This window comes from Triturus cristatus, chromosome 6 (assembly GCF_964204655.1).
Source record: "Triturus cristatus chromosome 6, aTriCri1.1, whole genome shotgun sequence".
NCBI classification, from domain to species: Eukaryota; Metazoa; Chordata; class Amphibia; order Caudata; family Salamandridae; genus Triturus; species Triturus cristatus.
In genome coordinates this window covers 1,176,914,546-1,176,930,714 of record NC_140589.1, presented here as the reverse complement: position 1 = coordinate 1,176,930,714, position 16,169 = coordinate 1,176,914,546, and the positions used below count along the sequence as shown (strand labels likewise).

Here is a 16,169-nt window from a genome sequence, read left to right as displayed (position 1 = left end):
CCTCCAGGCGCGGGAACCGGGTGGTGGGCGGTGATGCAGGGCTTGCTGGGGGATGTAGTCCGGCCCTCTTCGCGGCCGCGCAGCGGCACGGCGGCGGGGGCAGCCCAGACACAGCACTCCGCACTCTCCGGCAAAACGACAGGGCAGGCAGGGCAGCAAGGTGACGGCAAGCGCAAGGGAATCCTCCCCAACAGGACCTCACAGCAGGCAAGTGTTTCCCGCTCCCCGAAGGGAGCTGCCTCCCTTTGTACGCCTCCAGGCGCGGGAACCGGGTGGTGGGCGGTGATGCAGGGCTTGCTGGGGGATGTAGTCCGGCCCTCTTCGCGGCCGCGCAGCGGCAGCGGCACGGCGGCGGGGGCAGCCCCGACACAGCACTCCGCACTCTCCAGCAAAACGACAGGGCAGGCAGGGCAGCAAGGCGACGGCAAGCGCAAGGGAATCCTCCCCAACAGGACCTCACAGCAGGCAAGTGTTTCCCGCTCCCCGAAGGGAGCTGCCTCCCTTTGTACGCCTCCAGGCGCGGGAACCGGGTGGTGGGCGGTGATGCAGGGCTTGCTGGGGGATGTAGTCCGGCCCTCTTCGCGGCCGCGCAGCGGCAGCGGCACGGCGGCGGGGGCAGCCCAGACACAGCACTCCGCACTCTCCGGCAAAACGACAGGGCAGGCAGGGCAGCAAGGCGACGGCAAGCGCAAGGGAAACCTCCCCAACAGGACCTCACAGCAGGCAAGTGTTTCCCTATTGGCTATTGCCCTTCACTTCCCTAACGCCCCTAAATTTAGTATTTAGGGGAGCCCTGGCACCAGGAAATAAGATCCTGCCGACCAAAAGAAGAAGGGCTGAATAGACGCAAAAGCCAGAACTGCAGAAGAACCAACTGTTGACATTAGTACGAAGTACTTATATTGATTTAAATGATCAAAAACCTGTTTTCTTCAAACCTGCTAGTTTAATTTGATTTGATTTTGATTTTAATTTTTCTAATCCGCATGAATGCCCACAGGCGCCTGGCACCAACATGATACTATATCCTACCTCCTATGTTCCACCAGATCTATGACTGTAACTAAAAATTGGTTATATAGATGATGAGAACATTCAGTTTTTTAGTTGCTTTCGGAAGCCCAAAACATTTTCATGACTTTTAAGCCTCAAGGAAAGTTAATTCTAGTTTGTAGGTAGTAAGAACAAAACTTTGGCCGCACCAAGTATCTTTCTTAATTCTGGGAATGATTGCTGAAATGGATGTGGCAGATTTTAGGGGTCTATTTGGTGAGTACCATCTAAATTTACTTTTGAAATACTCTGGTCCGGTCCAATGCAGAGCTTAGTAAGCCAGGCATAGTGTTTTGAAGGTAATTCTTTTCTTGACAGGGAGCCAGTAGAGTTCAACCAAAGCACCCTTTACAGACTGATATTTAGGACTTTTCTTGAGCAGGCAACATCTGTGTTCCGCAGCATCATCTGAAGCTTGCTCAGTGGTCCCTGCTTAATACCCAGATGCAGGGCATAACAATAATCTAACCTATATAAGACTATGGAGATGACCACAGATTTTTGAAGGTCAGACGGAACAAAGGGTGATACTTTCCTTAGCATTTTCCTCATAAAAAAACACAAAGATGCCAATTTGTTGGCCTTTTCCACAAATGACAATTTGGGATCAAATCTGATCCCTACATTTTTTACTTTCAGAACTGTTACAACAGGGGGGTGATAGAGGGACTGAAGCCACCTGGATTCATTTCAAGAGGTCACATCCTTCCCAAAAAGAAGAACTTCCGTTTTTGGGTAATTAGACAGGTGGTTGTCTCTCATCCATTTTACAATGGTCTTCATACAGTTGTAGAAGGGATCTGCAACTTCTTCAGCATAGCTTGAGATCAACACCACAATGTTGGTGTTGCCAATATACACTATTGAGGCAAAAGTTTAGTCAAAGAAGCCACATAAATATTAAATAGTGCAGTGCTGTGGGATGACCCTTGGGGCACTCTACAAGGCAGGATAAAAGATTTTGAAATAAAATTATTATAAATCACATTTGAAATGTAAGGCCCATTGTAAGAAAATTAAAACATGCATTCTAAAATGTGCTTTTCTTTTGGAGTATATCGACACTATAGAGTAGGTTTAACAAGGCATACTTAAAAAAAGAAAAAATGCAGCGTGGGACAGTGTAACTTTTTACAAATAGGGTTCTGCGTTTACAATGTTTATTTCCACACAATGGAGAAGATTCATTGATAGATGCTTCAATCAAGGCTGGGTCTGCAAGAGAAAGCTTGTCAAGTGTACTGATTAATGTTCTAGGAGCAGAACTAGCATTATAAAAGTGTTTTTACAAGTGTTGACAGAAAAATGAAAGGTTATTTTTAAACTTTTTAAATAAGGACGCTAAATATCCTGCAAATCAATTCCTCAATGTGAATTACAAGTAATAATTTAGTTACGCCTCTTTTTTGTGAAATGCAAACCACTGACAAGTATTTAATAAGAATGCTTAACCATGCCATATATATGTATTGATATATAAATATATTACATATGAAGTCAGATTTAAACATTTTAAGCAAAACACTGCTTAACCTGAGACGTTTTAAGACATAAGCAAAGTGGGCTCTGATCCAGGGCCCCACCTATCATGAGGGCCCCTCATTAATTGATCAAGTACTTTTAGCCAAATTCAAAAACATTTCACCATGCTTTTTTAAACCATATCTTTTCCCAGAAATTTTACACTTTTTAAATAAGGAATCTAAATATCCTGCAAATTGCAAATCAATTCCTCAATGAGAATAACAATAAATAATTTCGTTCCTCCTCTTTTTAGTAAATTACAAACTTTGAAACCACTGACAAGCATTAAATAAGAATGCTTAACCATGTCATATATGAATTTATATATTAATATACATACATACGAAGTCAGATTTAAACATTTTAAGCAAAACAATTCTGCTTAGCCTGAGACGTTTTAAGACATAGCCAAAGTGGGCTCTGATCCACGGCCCCACCTATAAAGAGGGCCCCACATTAATTGATCAAGTACTTTTAGTCAAATTCAAAGACATTACACATTGCTTTTTGAAAACATATTCTGTCCAAGAAAAAGCCAGACAACTGAACAAAAAGTGCACAATCCATGAATCAGGGGCAGGGTAACAACAGCCTCTCCCAGCCTTTAAGCAGTTTATTCAGACAATACCAGTGAAAAGTAAATGCCAAACCAAGTTATCCGGGCACAGACTGGATTAGAAGGGTAAATATTTATTCAGTAAAAGTGCAGATTTCTCCAGACATATTTAGCTGCAGCCACCTGTTTATATAAAGCTTAAAACTAAAGGTGTCTCAACGTGTATAACTGCAACATAGGCCTTGCTTTATGTTATTTATCATATGAGCCCCAGAGATGGTATATTTTGTGGGGTGCTTGACTAACAGAGATGCGATGGGCAAATGGTGCCTGTAGCAGCCATTGCAAGTGAGTGGCAATGGCAGCGAGTGGCTGAGGTGGAAGCCAAGGTTGAACTGACCACTAATATTTGCAAAAATAAAGACACGGCTGTATTGGCATATAGTTCAAAAGAAGCATTGTCTAATATCTCAATGCGTGAAAACAGTTATATTTACATTTTCAGGGCCGGCTTTAGCGCTGGTGGCGCCCTGTGCGACAATGTTTGTTGGCGCCCCCCCCCAATGACCACCTCCACCATGGATTCTCTCACTAGCACCCTTTAACAGTGACGAAGTCTCCATAACCACACTCTCTCAGATGCATTGAATTAGTTATATAGCGCCACTCATACCAGTGTAGGGTGTCCGAGCACTTTGAATCACATGCACATTACACAGAGACAATCAATCATACGTGTGTAAATCAGTGTATAGGAAATGTTACATAAGTCAAAGGACTAAAAGTGTAGGAGTCACATGTCATCCATACTGGTAGGCAGTATAGTTTTAGAGTGCTTGGTGTGGAGAAGCACAAACTCAGAGTCGAAAAAGGAACAGCATAGTTGGGAGTTCTCTTTAATAATAAGAATCGATTTCTAGCCAAATTAATCCTTTTTGCAACATTAATCAATGTTCTAATAATGTATACTTTGCAGTGTGTATGCAGTTATAGGATGATGGTTAATAGTTCACTGTTCTATATTAGGACTTTAAGTTATACATTGCAAGTAACAAAAGGATGTCTCGTTTGAAAGCAATAACCTGCTGATCTGTTTACATCATACGCACTCTGTAATCTACTTGGTACACGTTCTTTGCAGCAGGTATATTAACCCTCTGCACTAACTTCACATAAGTCAAATCATCAACTATGCAAAATGCTGATCTCTCTCCAGGACGTTAATTAATCACAGGAGTTATTGTGACATTTTTGTGAGGCCTGGTAATTGCTGGGGGAAAGAAACGCTGCAGCAGGTGCTTCAAAAGCATAATAAACTTTCAAACACGTCGCCCCCAGGAAGCCAGCACCCGGCGCGGTGGCACCGGTCGCACTGCCCTAAAGCCGGCCCTGTACATTTTCTTTAGCCAGGGCAGGTGGTGCTGCACATCATTCTAGCGATAATTAGCTGTTTTAGGCACATGCAGACACCATTTTAAAATGTGGGTGCCTTCGTATTATTAAAGTACGGGGCATAAACCCCTCAATGGCACTACACAGTGTAAAAAAAAGCATAGCGTGTCTGCTTGCAGTGAAGGCCTGCCATGGACAGCAACAGCATGTTTTAAACTTTTCACTGTAGAGCAACAGATGGCGATTCTGTCGCCTTAGCACATTACAGTTTATCACAGTGCAACATGAAAATACTAAGGCCCTCATTACAAGTTTGTCGGAATGAGGTAGTTACCACACTTGGTAAATACTATCACCTCACACATGGTAAATGCTATCACCTCACGGTGAGATATTTACGTGTGCAAAACCACCTTCTATTCTGAGGTCTTACAAGGAAAATGGGGCACAACGTTCAGAATAATTTTTTAATACATCGATTACGCATATTTCGCAGTTTGATCTGTTGAAATTCATCAGGGAAAAACCGCGAAGGTGTCAAAATTATGACATGACTCGCAATTTCGGTCCCTGTGCAAACATGTGCTTGCACAGGGATTATTGCTTAACTTTTAATCAGGGCCAAATAAGTTGTGGCAACACTTTGCACATTTAAAACACCATTGTAAGTACACGCTGTGTGAGAGCATTTACTGAGTAAATATGTGAGCGAACAAGTTAGCGACTGGGAGAATTCTGTGAGTGATCAGGTTGAGCATGAGCAAGTGAGCGAGCAGGCAAGGAAAAGCAATTTGTGATTGAATGAATGAGTGAACCATTGATGTTTTTTCCTTAACTCTCACAGTGCAATCTGAATTTGATATAGCTGTGGACTCTTCTTATTATGTTAAAGGAGGTATATTCCTATATTAATAATTCCTACACTGCAAAAGGATACTGGTTGGAACTGAATGCACAGGAGCTGGGCATAAAACTCAAGCAGTATCCTTACCAATTGCTATTTAGAGTCCATAACACACATGAACACCCTTATTCCCTGTGGAAAGGCCTATTGCTTTATCAGAGGTCAGGACGAAACAGAAACAAGTAACAAGTTGGTGCATAGCTTCAAACTCTTGACTTCAACATTTTTACTGAACACAGAAACTAATAATACAACTTCAAGAGATCAAAAGTGTTTGAATCACAAAAAGGGGCATACCAGCTGCTGTGCATTGAATTGTAGAGTAAGATATGAAGTTTTGACCATGTGGGAACAAACACATATACCCAATAGAGAGAGGTGTTCTGTTTTGGTGCATCGGGGGGGCACACTACCACCTCCATCCTCAAACGTGGAAGCACCTGGATCGCCATGATTCCAGAGGTCCTCTTCAAAACCTGCACCCTTTCACCTGGGTTCACAGAGCAATGCTCTTCTGGAAACAAAGAAGGGTCACAGAGCCTTGTACATACCCATGCTCAGCACTTTGCAAGGTTGTCACAGCAGTCACAGATTGTTGTGCTGAGATATTTTTCTATCACTGTGTTAGTGTCAAGCCCTGCAGCCTAGAAGAACACACACACATGAACTGGGGGACTCAAACGACTGTGAGCACTGCTAGAATATATTAGGCTTGTGTCGCATGCAGAATTTTCCTTCGCTCACCAGCATATGTGGCCTTGTGTTGAGGTGTACTTAGCAGCATGCAGCTTTAACTTTTACTCACCAGCATATGCAGCATAATGTTGAGGCATACTCAGCAGAGGCTGGACCAAAGGAGACAAGCTAGCCACCCTTGAGACCCGGGAGCTGCCCCTGCTCAATGACCACAACTCAGACAACACCTGACATTTATGCACTATGTCGGATGTGCTTGGCTTAGTTTTCACTTGGTTCTTTCGATCACTTCCTGGACCTAGGAATAATGTGCCCTCCACCAGGAGGACCACAGAATCAGGCACGCTGAGTGGGAAGAAAGAGAGGGTATTCTAGTATGAGTTGCTGACCCCTGTAGTGTCTTGCAAATAAAAAAACACAGAAACTCTTTTGGTTCCCACTGTACACTGTAGGCCTGTGACATAAGCGTTGGAGAGATGAGTTGGAGGCAAGCTTAGAATGTTGAGTTCTGACATACACGCATTTAGAAAAAAAAATGTAAAATCACTCTCTGTGTGTGGCATTTCTATTTACGAGTACGTGGGCTGGCAGGTCTTTGTGATGAGATAGGGGATAAGAAGCCTGTACACTGAAAGCGCTATTCAAGAGAGTCTGCCATGGTCCAGCTAACTGCTTGCGTGTGCCACGTGTGCCACATGTGCCAAGTGTGCCGCAGTCGAAGTGCGGAGTCGATGCTGACACCTGTGGCATCTCAGAGCAACACCAACCTGTATAAAATGCTTAAAGATAAAGAAGCGACATTGAAAGTCTACGTGTCGGTGGCCAGGAACTGAATGAAACTGTCACAAATAAAAGGTACTGCGCTATTACGGAAATTAATGCCATATCTTATTTGGAGGAAGAACACTAAAGGTGGATGCACCAGGTTACAAAAGCAGAGCACAGCAATATTTCAGTACAAATCAAGTGAAAATTCAAGTGCTGCGATGCAAAGATTAACAAGGTATTTGTGAAGAAACATTTAAGCACAAAGCCAACAAGTGTTGTCTGCGTCCATGGACTTGCAGTGTGCAAAGATTTATCTAATTACCAAAACCATTAATGAATCATTGTGTCACAACCTGCTGCAGAGAAGCCCCGGAAGAAGGGTCGGATGGATTGTGCTTGCGGTGCTGTCTGCAGACCAAGCGGCCCATCAACAAAGCTGCCGCATAGGGAACTGGAACAACTCCTTAGACCGTCATCCAGTAGAGAGCTCCGATGGAGAGCTGGGGCAAGATCCAAGCTCCAAAGTTTGTTAGAAGACCCCGAAGAAAGCACATTACAAGGTGCGAGAGAAGTTCTACTGATCAAGTTCCACAGGAAGAGCCTGAGAGACCACTACTGTCCACCAATGTATATACACAGCTGCTGCATTCTTAAAACTGCCATCTGCATTTGATATTGGCAAAACACACAATATTGGCAATAGATGAACTGCATGGATAGAGACATTTGAAGATTTTATAAATGCTATAGATGAAAGGGATGATGAAAAGATTATGAAGTATCTGAAGGACATGGCTGGTGAAGGAGTGAAAGATGCTATGAAAAAGATACTAGAAGAAGGTGGAGTGACGTACAATCAAATCAAAACAGTTTTCAATATTAAATTTAATCCAGTGTCAAATGTGGATTATGAAATTTACATATACAGTCAAGACCACCAGAGACCACAGGAAACCACTGGTGAGTTTGTTGAGAGACTGGATGTTCTGGTGAGGCACTGCAAGTTCAATGAGTTTAACGATGAGGAAGCTATCCACCTCACAGTAATCAATGGATGTCTGTCAGATTTCTTTCAACGACGAATGCTGAAAGAAACTCTGAGCTTAGAACAAGAATTTAAGTCTGCACATGCTGAGGAGCATGCTGATTGTCAAGCGACTGACATGGATGCCGGACGCGCTCAAAGGGCACCAGTCATGATGATGAGAAGTATGCCTAGATACAAGGCCGAGGTACACAAGGTGATATCTACACAGAAAGAGAAAACGTGTTACAGATGTGGACTGTCATTTCCACATGAAGTTATATATCCCACTATTGGACAGATATGCATAGACTGTGGTAAAGCAAACCATTTCATGACGACTTTGAAGGTGAAGTGAAAAGTAAGAGCCTAACAGATTGAAGACAAAATGGCTGACCGACCCCTACTTTAGCAGTGTTCGATGCGCTCCCACAAGGCCAATCGGTCACACCTACTGAGGCAAGTCTACACCAAACAAAGTTGATCGTCATCTAAATCATTGTCACCTAAATACAGTGAAAGTGACAATGACAATTGTGCAATGGTGATGTTCACTTCAGAAAGGCATGCATTTGTGGGACTAATCGAATGTGAGGAAAATCTCAAGGTCAAGAAAAATCGTCCACTAAAAAGCACCAAAATCATTCTAACACTGTCTGAATATCACTCTAAAGATAAACGGACGTTCAATGCCATTCATAATAGACAGTGGTGCGTCGATAAATATCATGCCTGGCGAGACATATTAAAATGAACTCCGTTACCACAACTTAAATAATCAAAGACTAAAGTATACACATGGGCTGTCTCAATGCCCTTAAAAAGTCATGGTTTGGTTGTAGCTGGTATGAAACGTAAGAAAACTGTGGTACAAGCGCCTATTCATGTACTTCAAGGAACAGCTTCAAGTTTTTGTTTGCTGAGTTTCAACACTGCTACTTACATGGGACTGATATCAGTGAGCTACAATATGATTGCTCATTGTGAAATTGTAAGTCAATTTCCTTCATTATTTCATGTATTAAGAAAACTCAAAACAATGAAAGTAAAGTTACTCATACATGAGAATGTTCACCCTGTTGCTCAATAAAACAGACGAGTTTCATTTCACTTGCAAGAAGCTGTTAAAAAGGAACTGAATTTGTTGCTTAAACATGACATCATTGAACGCTCCACTGGCTCAACAACATGGGTTTCTCCCATTGTAACAGTACCTGAAAAAGACAGTGAAGGAGCTGTTTGCATATACGTTGACATACATCAGGCCAACACGGCAATTGAGCGAGGGAGACATCCCAGTACGCACATTCCTGATATGATAACTCAATTGAATGTTGCAAAGTTCTTCTCTCGATTCAACCTAAATAAAGAATATCACCAATTGTAGCTTGACGAAAAATCCAGGTACATTATAACCTTTTCTACACATATTGGTTTGTTTCACTACAAGTGATTGAGTTTTGGTATATCCTCTGCTGCAGAACTTTTCCAACATGTCATGCTATGTATCATACAGCCTGTAGTAAATGCATTTAACTATAATGATGAGACATTGGTTTTCAGAGCTACACAGAAAGAGCATGACAAAGTCCTTTAACATTTGTAAAGAAATATGTATTTTAATCCAGCTTGACATTTGCCCTGTTGTGGTGAGAGTAGGCAGATCAATTTAGGATACCAAGGATGCACTTGGATAATCTCATGCTGACTTGGTGCAATGTGATCCCCAGCTCATTCCTCTTCCTTTCCTTGCATCTTTGTGTCTGATGTACATCCTTCTATGCCACTCCTGGCCTCTTCTTTCTTGCCTCCTCTCTGCATTCACCTCTTTCAATATTTCATTTTCCTTACCTACCTTTCCATTATGCCTCAAACTTAAAGCCCCCTTAGTCTCACGGTTGATTTTTCTTCCTCCGTCAACTTCCTCCCTCTCTGCATCTTCTCTCTTTTCTTCACACTTTCCCTGGGGATCATCCTTGTTTTCCATGCCCCTTTTTTAATCCAGTGCCTCAACTTCTTTCTCCTTTATTTCCACTTCTGCTCTTCATGCTTCCATTCTCCCCATCAATTTACTCTCCCTTAATCCTTTTCCTACGTCTTCATCCCAATACTTTTTACTCGCATGCCTAATTTTCCATTCCAGAGACTTTCTTTTGCCATCTGATTTTCCTCTCTTTCTTCTGCTTGTGTATCCTTTCTCTCGGTTCTTATGCTTTTCTCCTCTTCGTTTTTTCAACTTCCTACTATGATTTCCCACCTCTTTTTTACTTCCATCTTTTCCTTTCCTTCTCCTTACACTCTTCCATCCCCATCCTATTTCTGTGATCACCTCAGAATCTTTACTTAATTTGTATCATGATTAATGGTCACCCATCTACCTTTCTATGTCTCTCCCTTATCCTTGATCTTCCTTCCCATTGTTCCTTCCATCCCTTCTCTCTCTTTTCCTTTTTCCTCCTCTGCTCTATATTCCATTTCTCACCTTACCTCTTCTTTTACTCCCTTCTTCCTTCTATCACTTTCACCTTTTTCTGTTTACTTCTTTCTTATCTTTTTCTTTCCTCATATTAACACAAGCAAATGACCTTAGGGCTACTGTACTTGTGTGATGGGTGAAGTTGGAGACCATGTAAAGTTTCAGAGTAATCAAAAGGCTGGAAAGGGTATCCTCAATGGCCCCCAGGCGCAGAGTTAAAATAGTTCTGTAAAAAGGCACGGTTAAGGCTGGTCAATAAATAATTGGTAGCAAATAGGGAGACTAAATTGGGCTTGCTCTCCTTGTTGGATCCCATGTTTCTATTGTGCACAATGTAATATCTCTGAGTCTAGCCTAGACCTCACACCTCACAGTAATGTTCTAAGAATCAAAGAACACACCATCCAAGAAAGGTGTGTGGGGTAATTTCCGGTGTTCTCATCATCATGTTAAAGTTCATATGATGCAATGTACTCTGATGTCACTGTTTTGGAAATTAGTATGTTTGAAATTTAAAAAATCCTACCTCTTTTAGTCAAAGAATGCTGGCAAATACACTACAGCTCATGGTGAGTAGCCTCATGGCCCCATGGTGTGCTATATATGGATCAAGACAATCCAAGGTCATATCAAGAAAGGCTGGGATGTTAAAGGGAACAGGTGAGTCCTTGCGGAATTTCTGTAAGTTTTTGCCTATCATTTGTCTTCTTTCTTTTACCGTTTCTCAAATTTTAATGTAGAACTCAATGGGGGTGAAATAGCTGAAGATGGGTCAGAATATCGAAGTTGTTGGAAACAGGGGCTCCTCAAAATAATTTGGGAGCAGGGCCCCAAAAAATCATTAAGTAGACCTTGTGACTTGCAATAAAAGGTAGAGGGACAATAGATGTTTACAGCAAGGTCCAGTTCTGGGTTGCGTCCTGATGCATTGAACAGCTGTGGTGGGGAAGGGGCAAAGAGAGTTGAGGCAAGAGCACCATCTGCCCCTACTAGAGATGCCAGTGATTTTACTATGGACAAGTATGGGGTGCAGTTGCCAATTAACAAATAAGGAACAGAAAACCTTGGTTTCTTATCTTTTTTTCACACTGGAAGGCTGGACGAGGCTTGATTTGTGCAAAATGAACCTGTTCAATGTCTTGTGTGGCAGCATATTGCAGGCTTTTCTTCCTACACCATAGCTGCATTATTTCTGTCATAGGGCAGGCAAAGTCAATTTAATTGTTATACTAACATGTATGTTACCTGTTAACCCAAGGATGAGGAGAAGAGAGCAATTGGGGAGGACATTAAAAATATTGGAAAGAGAGAGCAAATCAAACATTCACTCTGATGGAGTTAAGAAAGTAAAATAAAAAAGAGTCCCTTTAAGTAAGCAGTGGAAGAATATTGTTCATTTGATCAGATAACTGGCAGATTAAAATGTTCCTCGGAGGAGCAAAGAAAAGAAAAGGAAGGAATGCCATTGGATTAGGAACCCACCTGAAATAGGCGGCAAAGCCAGCCAATCATGAGCAAGGGGTTGATCCAAAGACCATGCAACGTATATTAGAAAGAATAGGTCTTCCTATAGACAGCTGGCGCAGTAATGTTTTAGGCAGCACGTGCACTAGTGCACTACAAGAATGCTCTACATCAGGGAGATATATATTGTGTACAGTTGCTATAACTTCAGAGGACCAATAGAGCTCAAAGTACACATCCAGACTTGGATACAATGTTTCTTACTAAACCGATGAGGCGTGTCTGGTGTACACTATATTTTACTATTTAGTATTTTTATTCAATATATTTAGGCTGCGTTTATTATTTATGATTATCGTGCTACCATGTGGGAGCATGCAGCTGTGTTGTTCCTCCCTGAATTGTTTTAATCACCATCTTGCTGCACAATGTGCTCGGTAAAAACCATTACATGGATGAATGACCAACATATGATTAAAACGCAGCATGTAAATCACGGAGGTGTTGAAATACCATTGCACGCGCACTTGAATGTGATGGACACTCAGCATATGGGGCAAATCAAATGTTTGTGAAGCACTGAACATGTTCAAAAGTTCAATTTCCATTAAATTGTTGAGTGCCAACAACAGTATCTGCACCAGTAAAAAGAAACATTAGGTATGAGCAGGGATGGTTATACGTTTGAGTGAAATTTTAACGCGAGTTGAGTGAACATTTGCCACCATTTCAGAAAAGGGTGGTGTGTTTTAGCACCGCCCTGATGCCAGGCCCTTCATTTGATCATGCGTGCTCTGGATCCGTTTTAGTTCAATATTGGGCACAGCTGACTTCCGGTGTCCACATATTTATTTGAACAACCTCTGCTAAAACGAACGTTGCATGGTCCGAGGTGGTTTCACTGGGGTCGCCTCTTTCTGCAGTGCTCTGAAGCAGGCCTCGGTTCTCTCTTGCCAATCCTGAACGAGCCGGGAGGGGGTCCCCAGTCGGCCCTTTGAAGCCTATCATGTGTTGAAAGGTGTGCTGAGTAAGTGGCGCTGATCAGTTAAGAGGGCCCTTGAGTAGTTTATTTTCATCGATGACATGCCAAGGACTTGGGAAAGAATATGCGTTACTTTGGGTGTATGGCCGAGGCATGCGGGCTCCCAGGGCAGCTTGGTGTCTGTCAACAAGAGACCGTCGCGCTCCCCCGGTGAACCCCCTCACTAGAATCATCTCAATACACTGCACTATGGTTGAGCATAACAACAATGAGAGAGGCCTTCGGGCCCCTGTGGGCTCCAGGTGTGCGGTGCCGCAGTTTCTTCAGTGTAAGTGAAGAGATTTGTGACACCCACGTGAGACTGAGAGCAGTAACTGTCAGTAGTGCCATGAGGACGCCCTTGGCTCTAACGACTCCGACTGGAGTGAGCCCAGCACTGCTGCTATGCACTCAATGGGAGTGTGCCGGTAACAGGGGCGCTTCGAAATTTCCATTCATAACACTTCACCCACGTGCATTGTGGTTTTTTTCTCTCGCCCATGCATGGTGCTCATTTATTTAAAAAAAAAAAAAAAAACACGACATTCCTGCTTATCTATTTAAAAAAAAAACACGACATTCCACGCCAAAGTCGTCTACAGGGTGGGCGCCTGAGTTGTTTAAATGTGTTGCGCCAATCGTGTGCGCTGGAAGGGTCGACTGGCTCAGAGGGCGACTTCATTCCTTTTAGGGATGTGTGCTTGGTCCTATGGCCACAGATTTGAGCCCGCTCAGATCCATGTGCCCTTCCAGATGTCGAGATAATGAACGCCAATTTAAAGGGTTAACAATCCATATCTGTTATTCAGCGCAAAGATGCCCGAAAATTAAAAGTACACTTTACAACTATACGTGATGTTATGCTCGCTGACAGTTCCCTTCACTGCCCATGGCCCATCGCATCTATCCTCTCCGGTTGTGCCTACTGCTGCACACTGGCCTCGCTTGATATACCTACAAATAAGCTCCGCTCAGCTTAATTTGGAGAAAAGAAAACGCCTGCCCAGCGCAAGGGGAATGCCACCCAACAGTACTTAAATCAGGTTTACTGTACATCAACCCCATGTCCCAAACGAGACTTGCACTGTCACAGTGTGAAATGGGCCTTGCGCCACCAGCACCGCTCAACACTCCCCGGCATTTTGAAACTCTGACACATTCCCGTTCAATTCGGAAATATAAAGAAATACAGCGAAATCTCGTAGACGCTGATTTTCTCAAAGCATCCAAGAACCTATTGTAAAGATTGATTGCGCCTGTGGACACTGTAGGAAGTCAAGAACGCGTCCTGTGACCTACTTGAACATATTCATTATAAAAGTAACGCTTCTGAAACGTAGCAGCCTCCTTTACTTGTATACGTTTATATTTACACTTTTATATACTACCTAAATGAAGCATACTTATTTAATAGATTCTACGATATGGGCCACTGTGATCACACGGACACGGAAATGGTATACTATGATGATTGAAAAATCTGAACTCAAGTGCAGAACAGCCAAGGGGCGATTTATTCACATGCAACCTATTAAAAAGTGGACAGACCTCTTGATTCTTGGCCTGTCCTAGATTGCCATGGCCTAGGGGAGCGAACGACAACGGCCAGCCTGGACTGGAATAACCCTTTACTCCGAGAAACTGGCACTTAAAGCCTCGGCCTCCTGATAGGACGCAATCAAAGGCCCCGTCTAGGCACTTACCGCTTGCCAGATGCCCCCTTCTATGAACCCTCCCTCCCCTGCAGTGCACACATCACACTGGCAGAGCCTGACGAGCTATGGCTGCACCGACGTGATCCAGTGCAGCGAGCTGGGGGTGTGCCGTGTGCGTTAGCTTCCTGCAGTACCGCTGCACCCGCCGATGTCTTCCGCATCCTTCCATCAGCGGGAGGATTTGCCGCTCGAAAAGAGGTATCCCGGCCCCAACAGGGCCACATGCATTTCGGATAAAAATAAAAAAAATAAAACATCTAGGGGACCGCGATTGATCCACGCGCTCCACACAACGATGTGCAACCCGGACCCAAGCCATCTACCGTGAGTGATCCTCCCGCCCCCTCCCCCTGGCGCGGTGACACGCAAAGTCCTGCAGTAGCCTGTATAAATATGGTGCAAGCCGGCATCCCTCGCGCTACAACTTGTGAGAAATTATCACAATTCAAACACACGGGAAAAAGGGAAAATACCCCCGGCTCAATTCCACTGTGTGGAGCAGGAGCTGGGTTACCATCTGAAGTAACATTATCTGATACATCACTGGCTCCTGCAGCCTAACAACCCTACACCCCGTGTACCCCAATGCAGCAGCAGCACCCGAGCCCCACAACAGAGCTAGCCTCTTGAATCCACCACCCCGCCCTCCCGTCAAAGCAATCAAACCACGGCACACACAGCATCATAGAAGCGCACGCCTGCCTCCTCGCAGTGCCTGCATTTAATGCAGCATGCCGGGCTCAGAGTCCTCCCATTCCCCGTCCTCGTGATTAAAATATGTACCGATTAGTTCAAATAATAAGACATCCTATCAATATATTTTTATTATAGGCGTTGTACTCCCCCCCCCCCCCCACACACACACACACAGTAAAGATCTCAGCAACCCTTTACGAGAACAAAGCCGGGTGGCGTTGTCTTACCGGTGCCCGGAGCCGCAGAGGAGGTTGCGCCGCTGGTCTCTTCTCACAGGTGCCGCGCCGCTGCCATCCGCCCGACCCCAGCAGTAGCAGCGGCAGCAGCAGCAGCGCTCGGCGGCCAGCAGCAGCTCGGGGAGAGGCGAGTCGAGGAGAGGGGAGGTGGGCGAGCGCGCATGCGCCGCCGAGACGCCGTCTCTGCTGCTGCTACTACTCCTGCCCCGAGCCCGCAGCAGAACGAGAGCTCGCTGGGGAAGGTCTGAGATTTCCCCACAAACAGCGGTAAGGAACCCGTACTGTGGCCTTTGCTACCAGGGCCGAAACGCAAGATCCTGCGGGCAGGGCGCCCCCAATCACTCAGTGATCCCCGAACTCCTGAGGGTTACATTCATTCCAAGTCCAATGAATATCTGTGAGATATGATTCGTATGTGAGACTCAGTGGCCCCTCATCACTTTCTGTAGGGAGTCCATCATTTTGTGTTATGTGACATTGACGCCCGGTAAAGTGAAAGTCGCAGACCAGTCTCACCTGGGGCTATTCGCGCAATGGCCGGAAGGACAAGGCGGGGTAGGTATTAGAAGATTGCGGAAGGGGCGGGAGTTGGGAATGTATATAAGGTGTCAGGAGAGAAGGATCCGGCCTCTTCCTGATATAGG

At 44.2% G+C, this 16,169-nt stretch overlaps 1 protein-coding gene across 3 annotated transcripts in view; it reads right to left on the bottom strand.

The window, feature by feature from the left end:
- RGS17 (regulator of G protein signaling 17) overlaps positions 1 to 15,938 on the bottom strand; it is a 428,374-nt gene extending 412,436 nt beyond the window's left edge. For 2 of the 3 annotated variants that reach the window (XM_085612101.1, XM_085612100.1), the window contains exon 1: positions 15,517 to 15,938. The gene's annotated coding sequence lies outside the window, so the exon portion shown is untranslated. The remainder of the gene's footprint in view (positions 1 to 15,516) is intronic. The other variant, XM_085612102.1, reaches the window with a different exon arrangement.
- Positions 15,939 to 16,169: the final 231 nt, after the last annotated feature.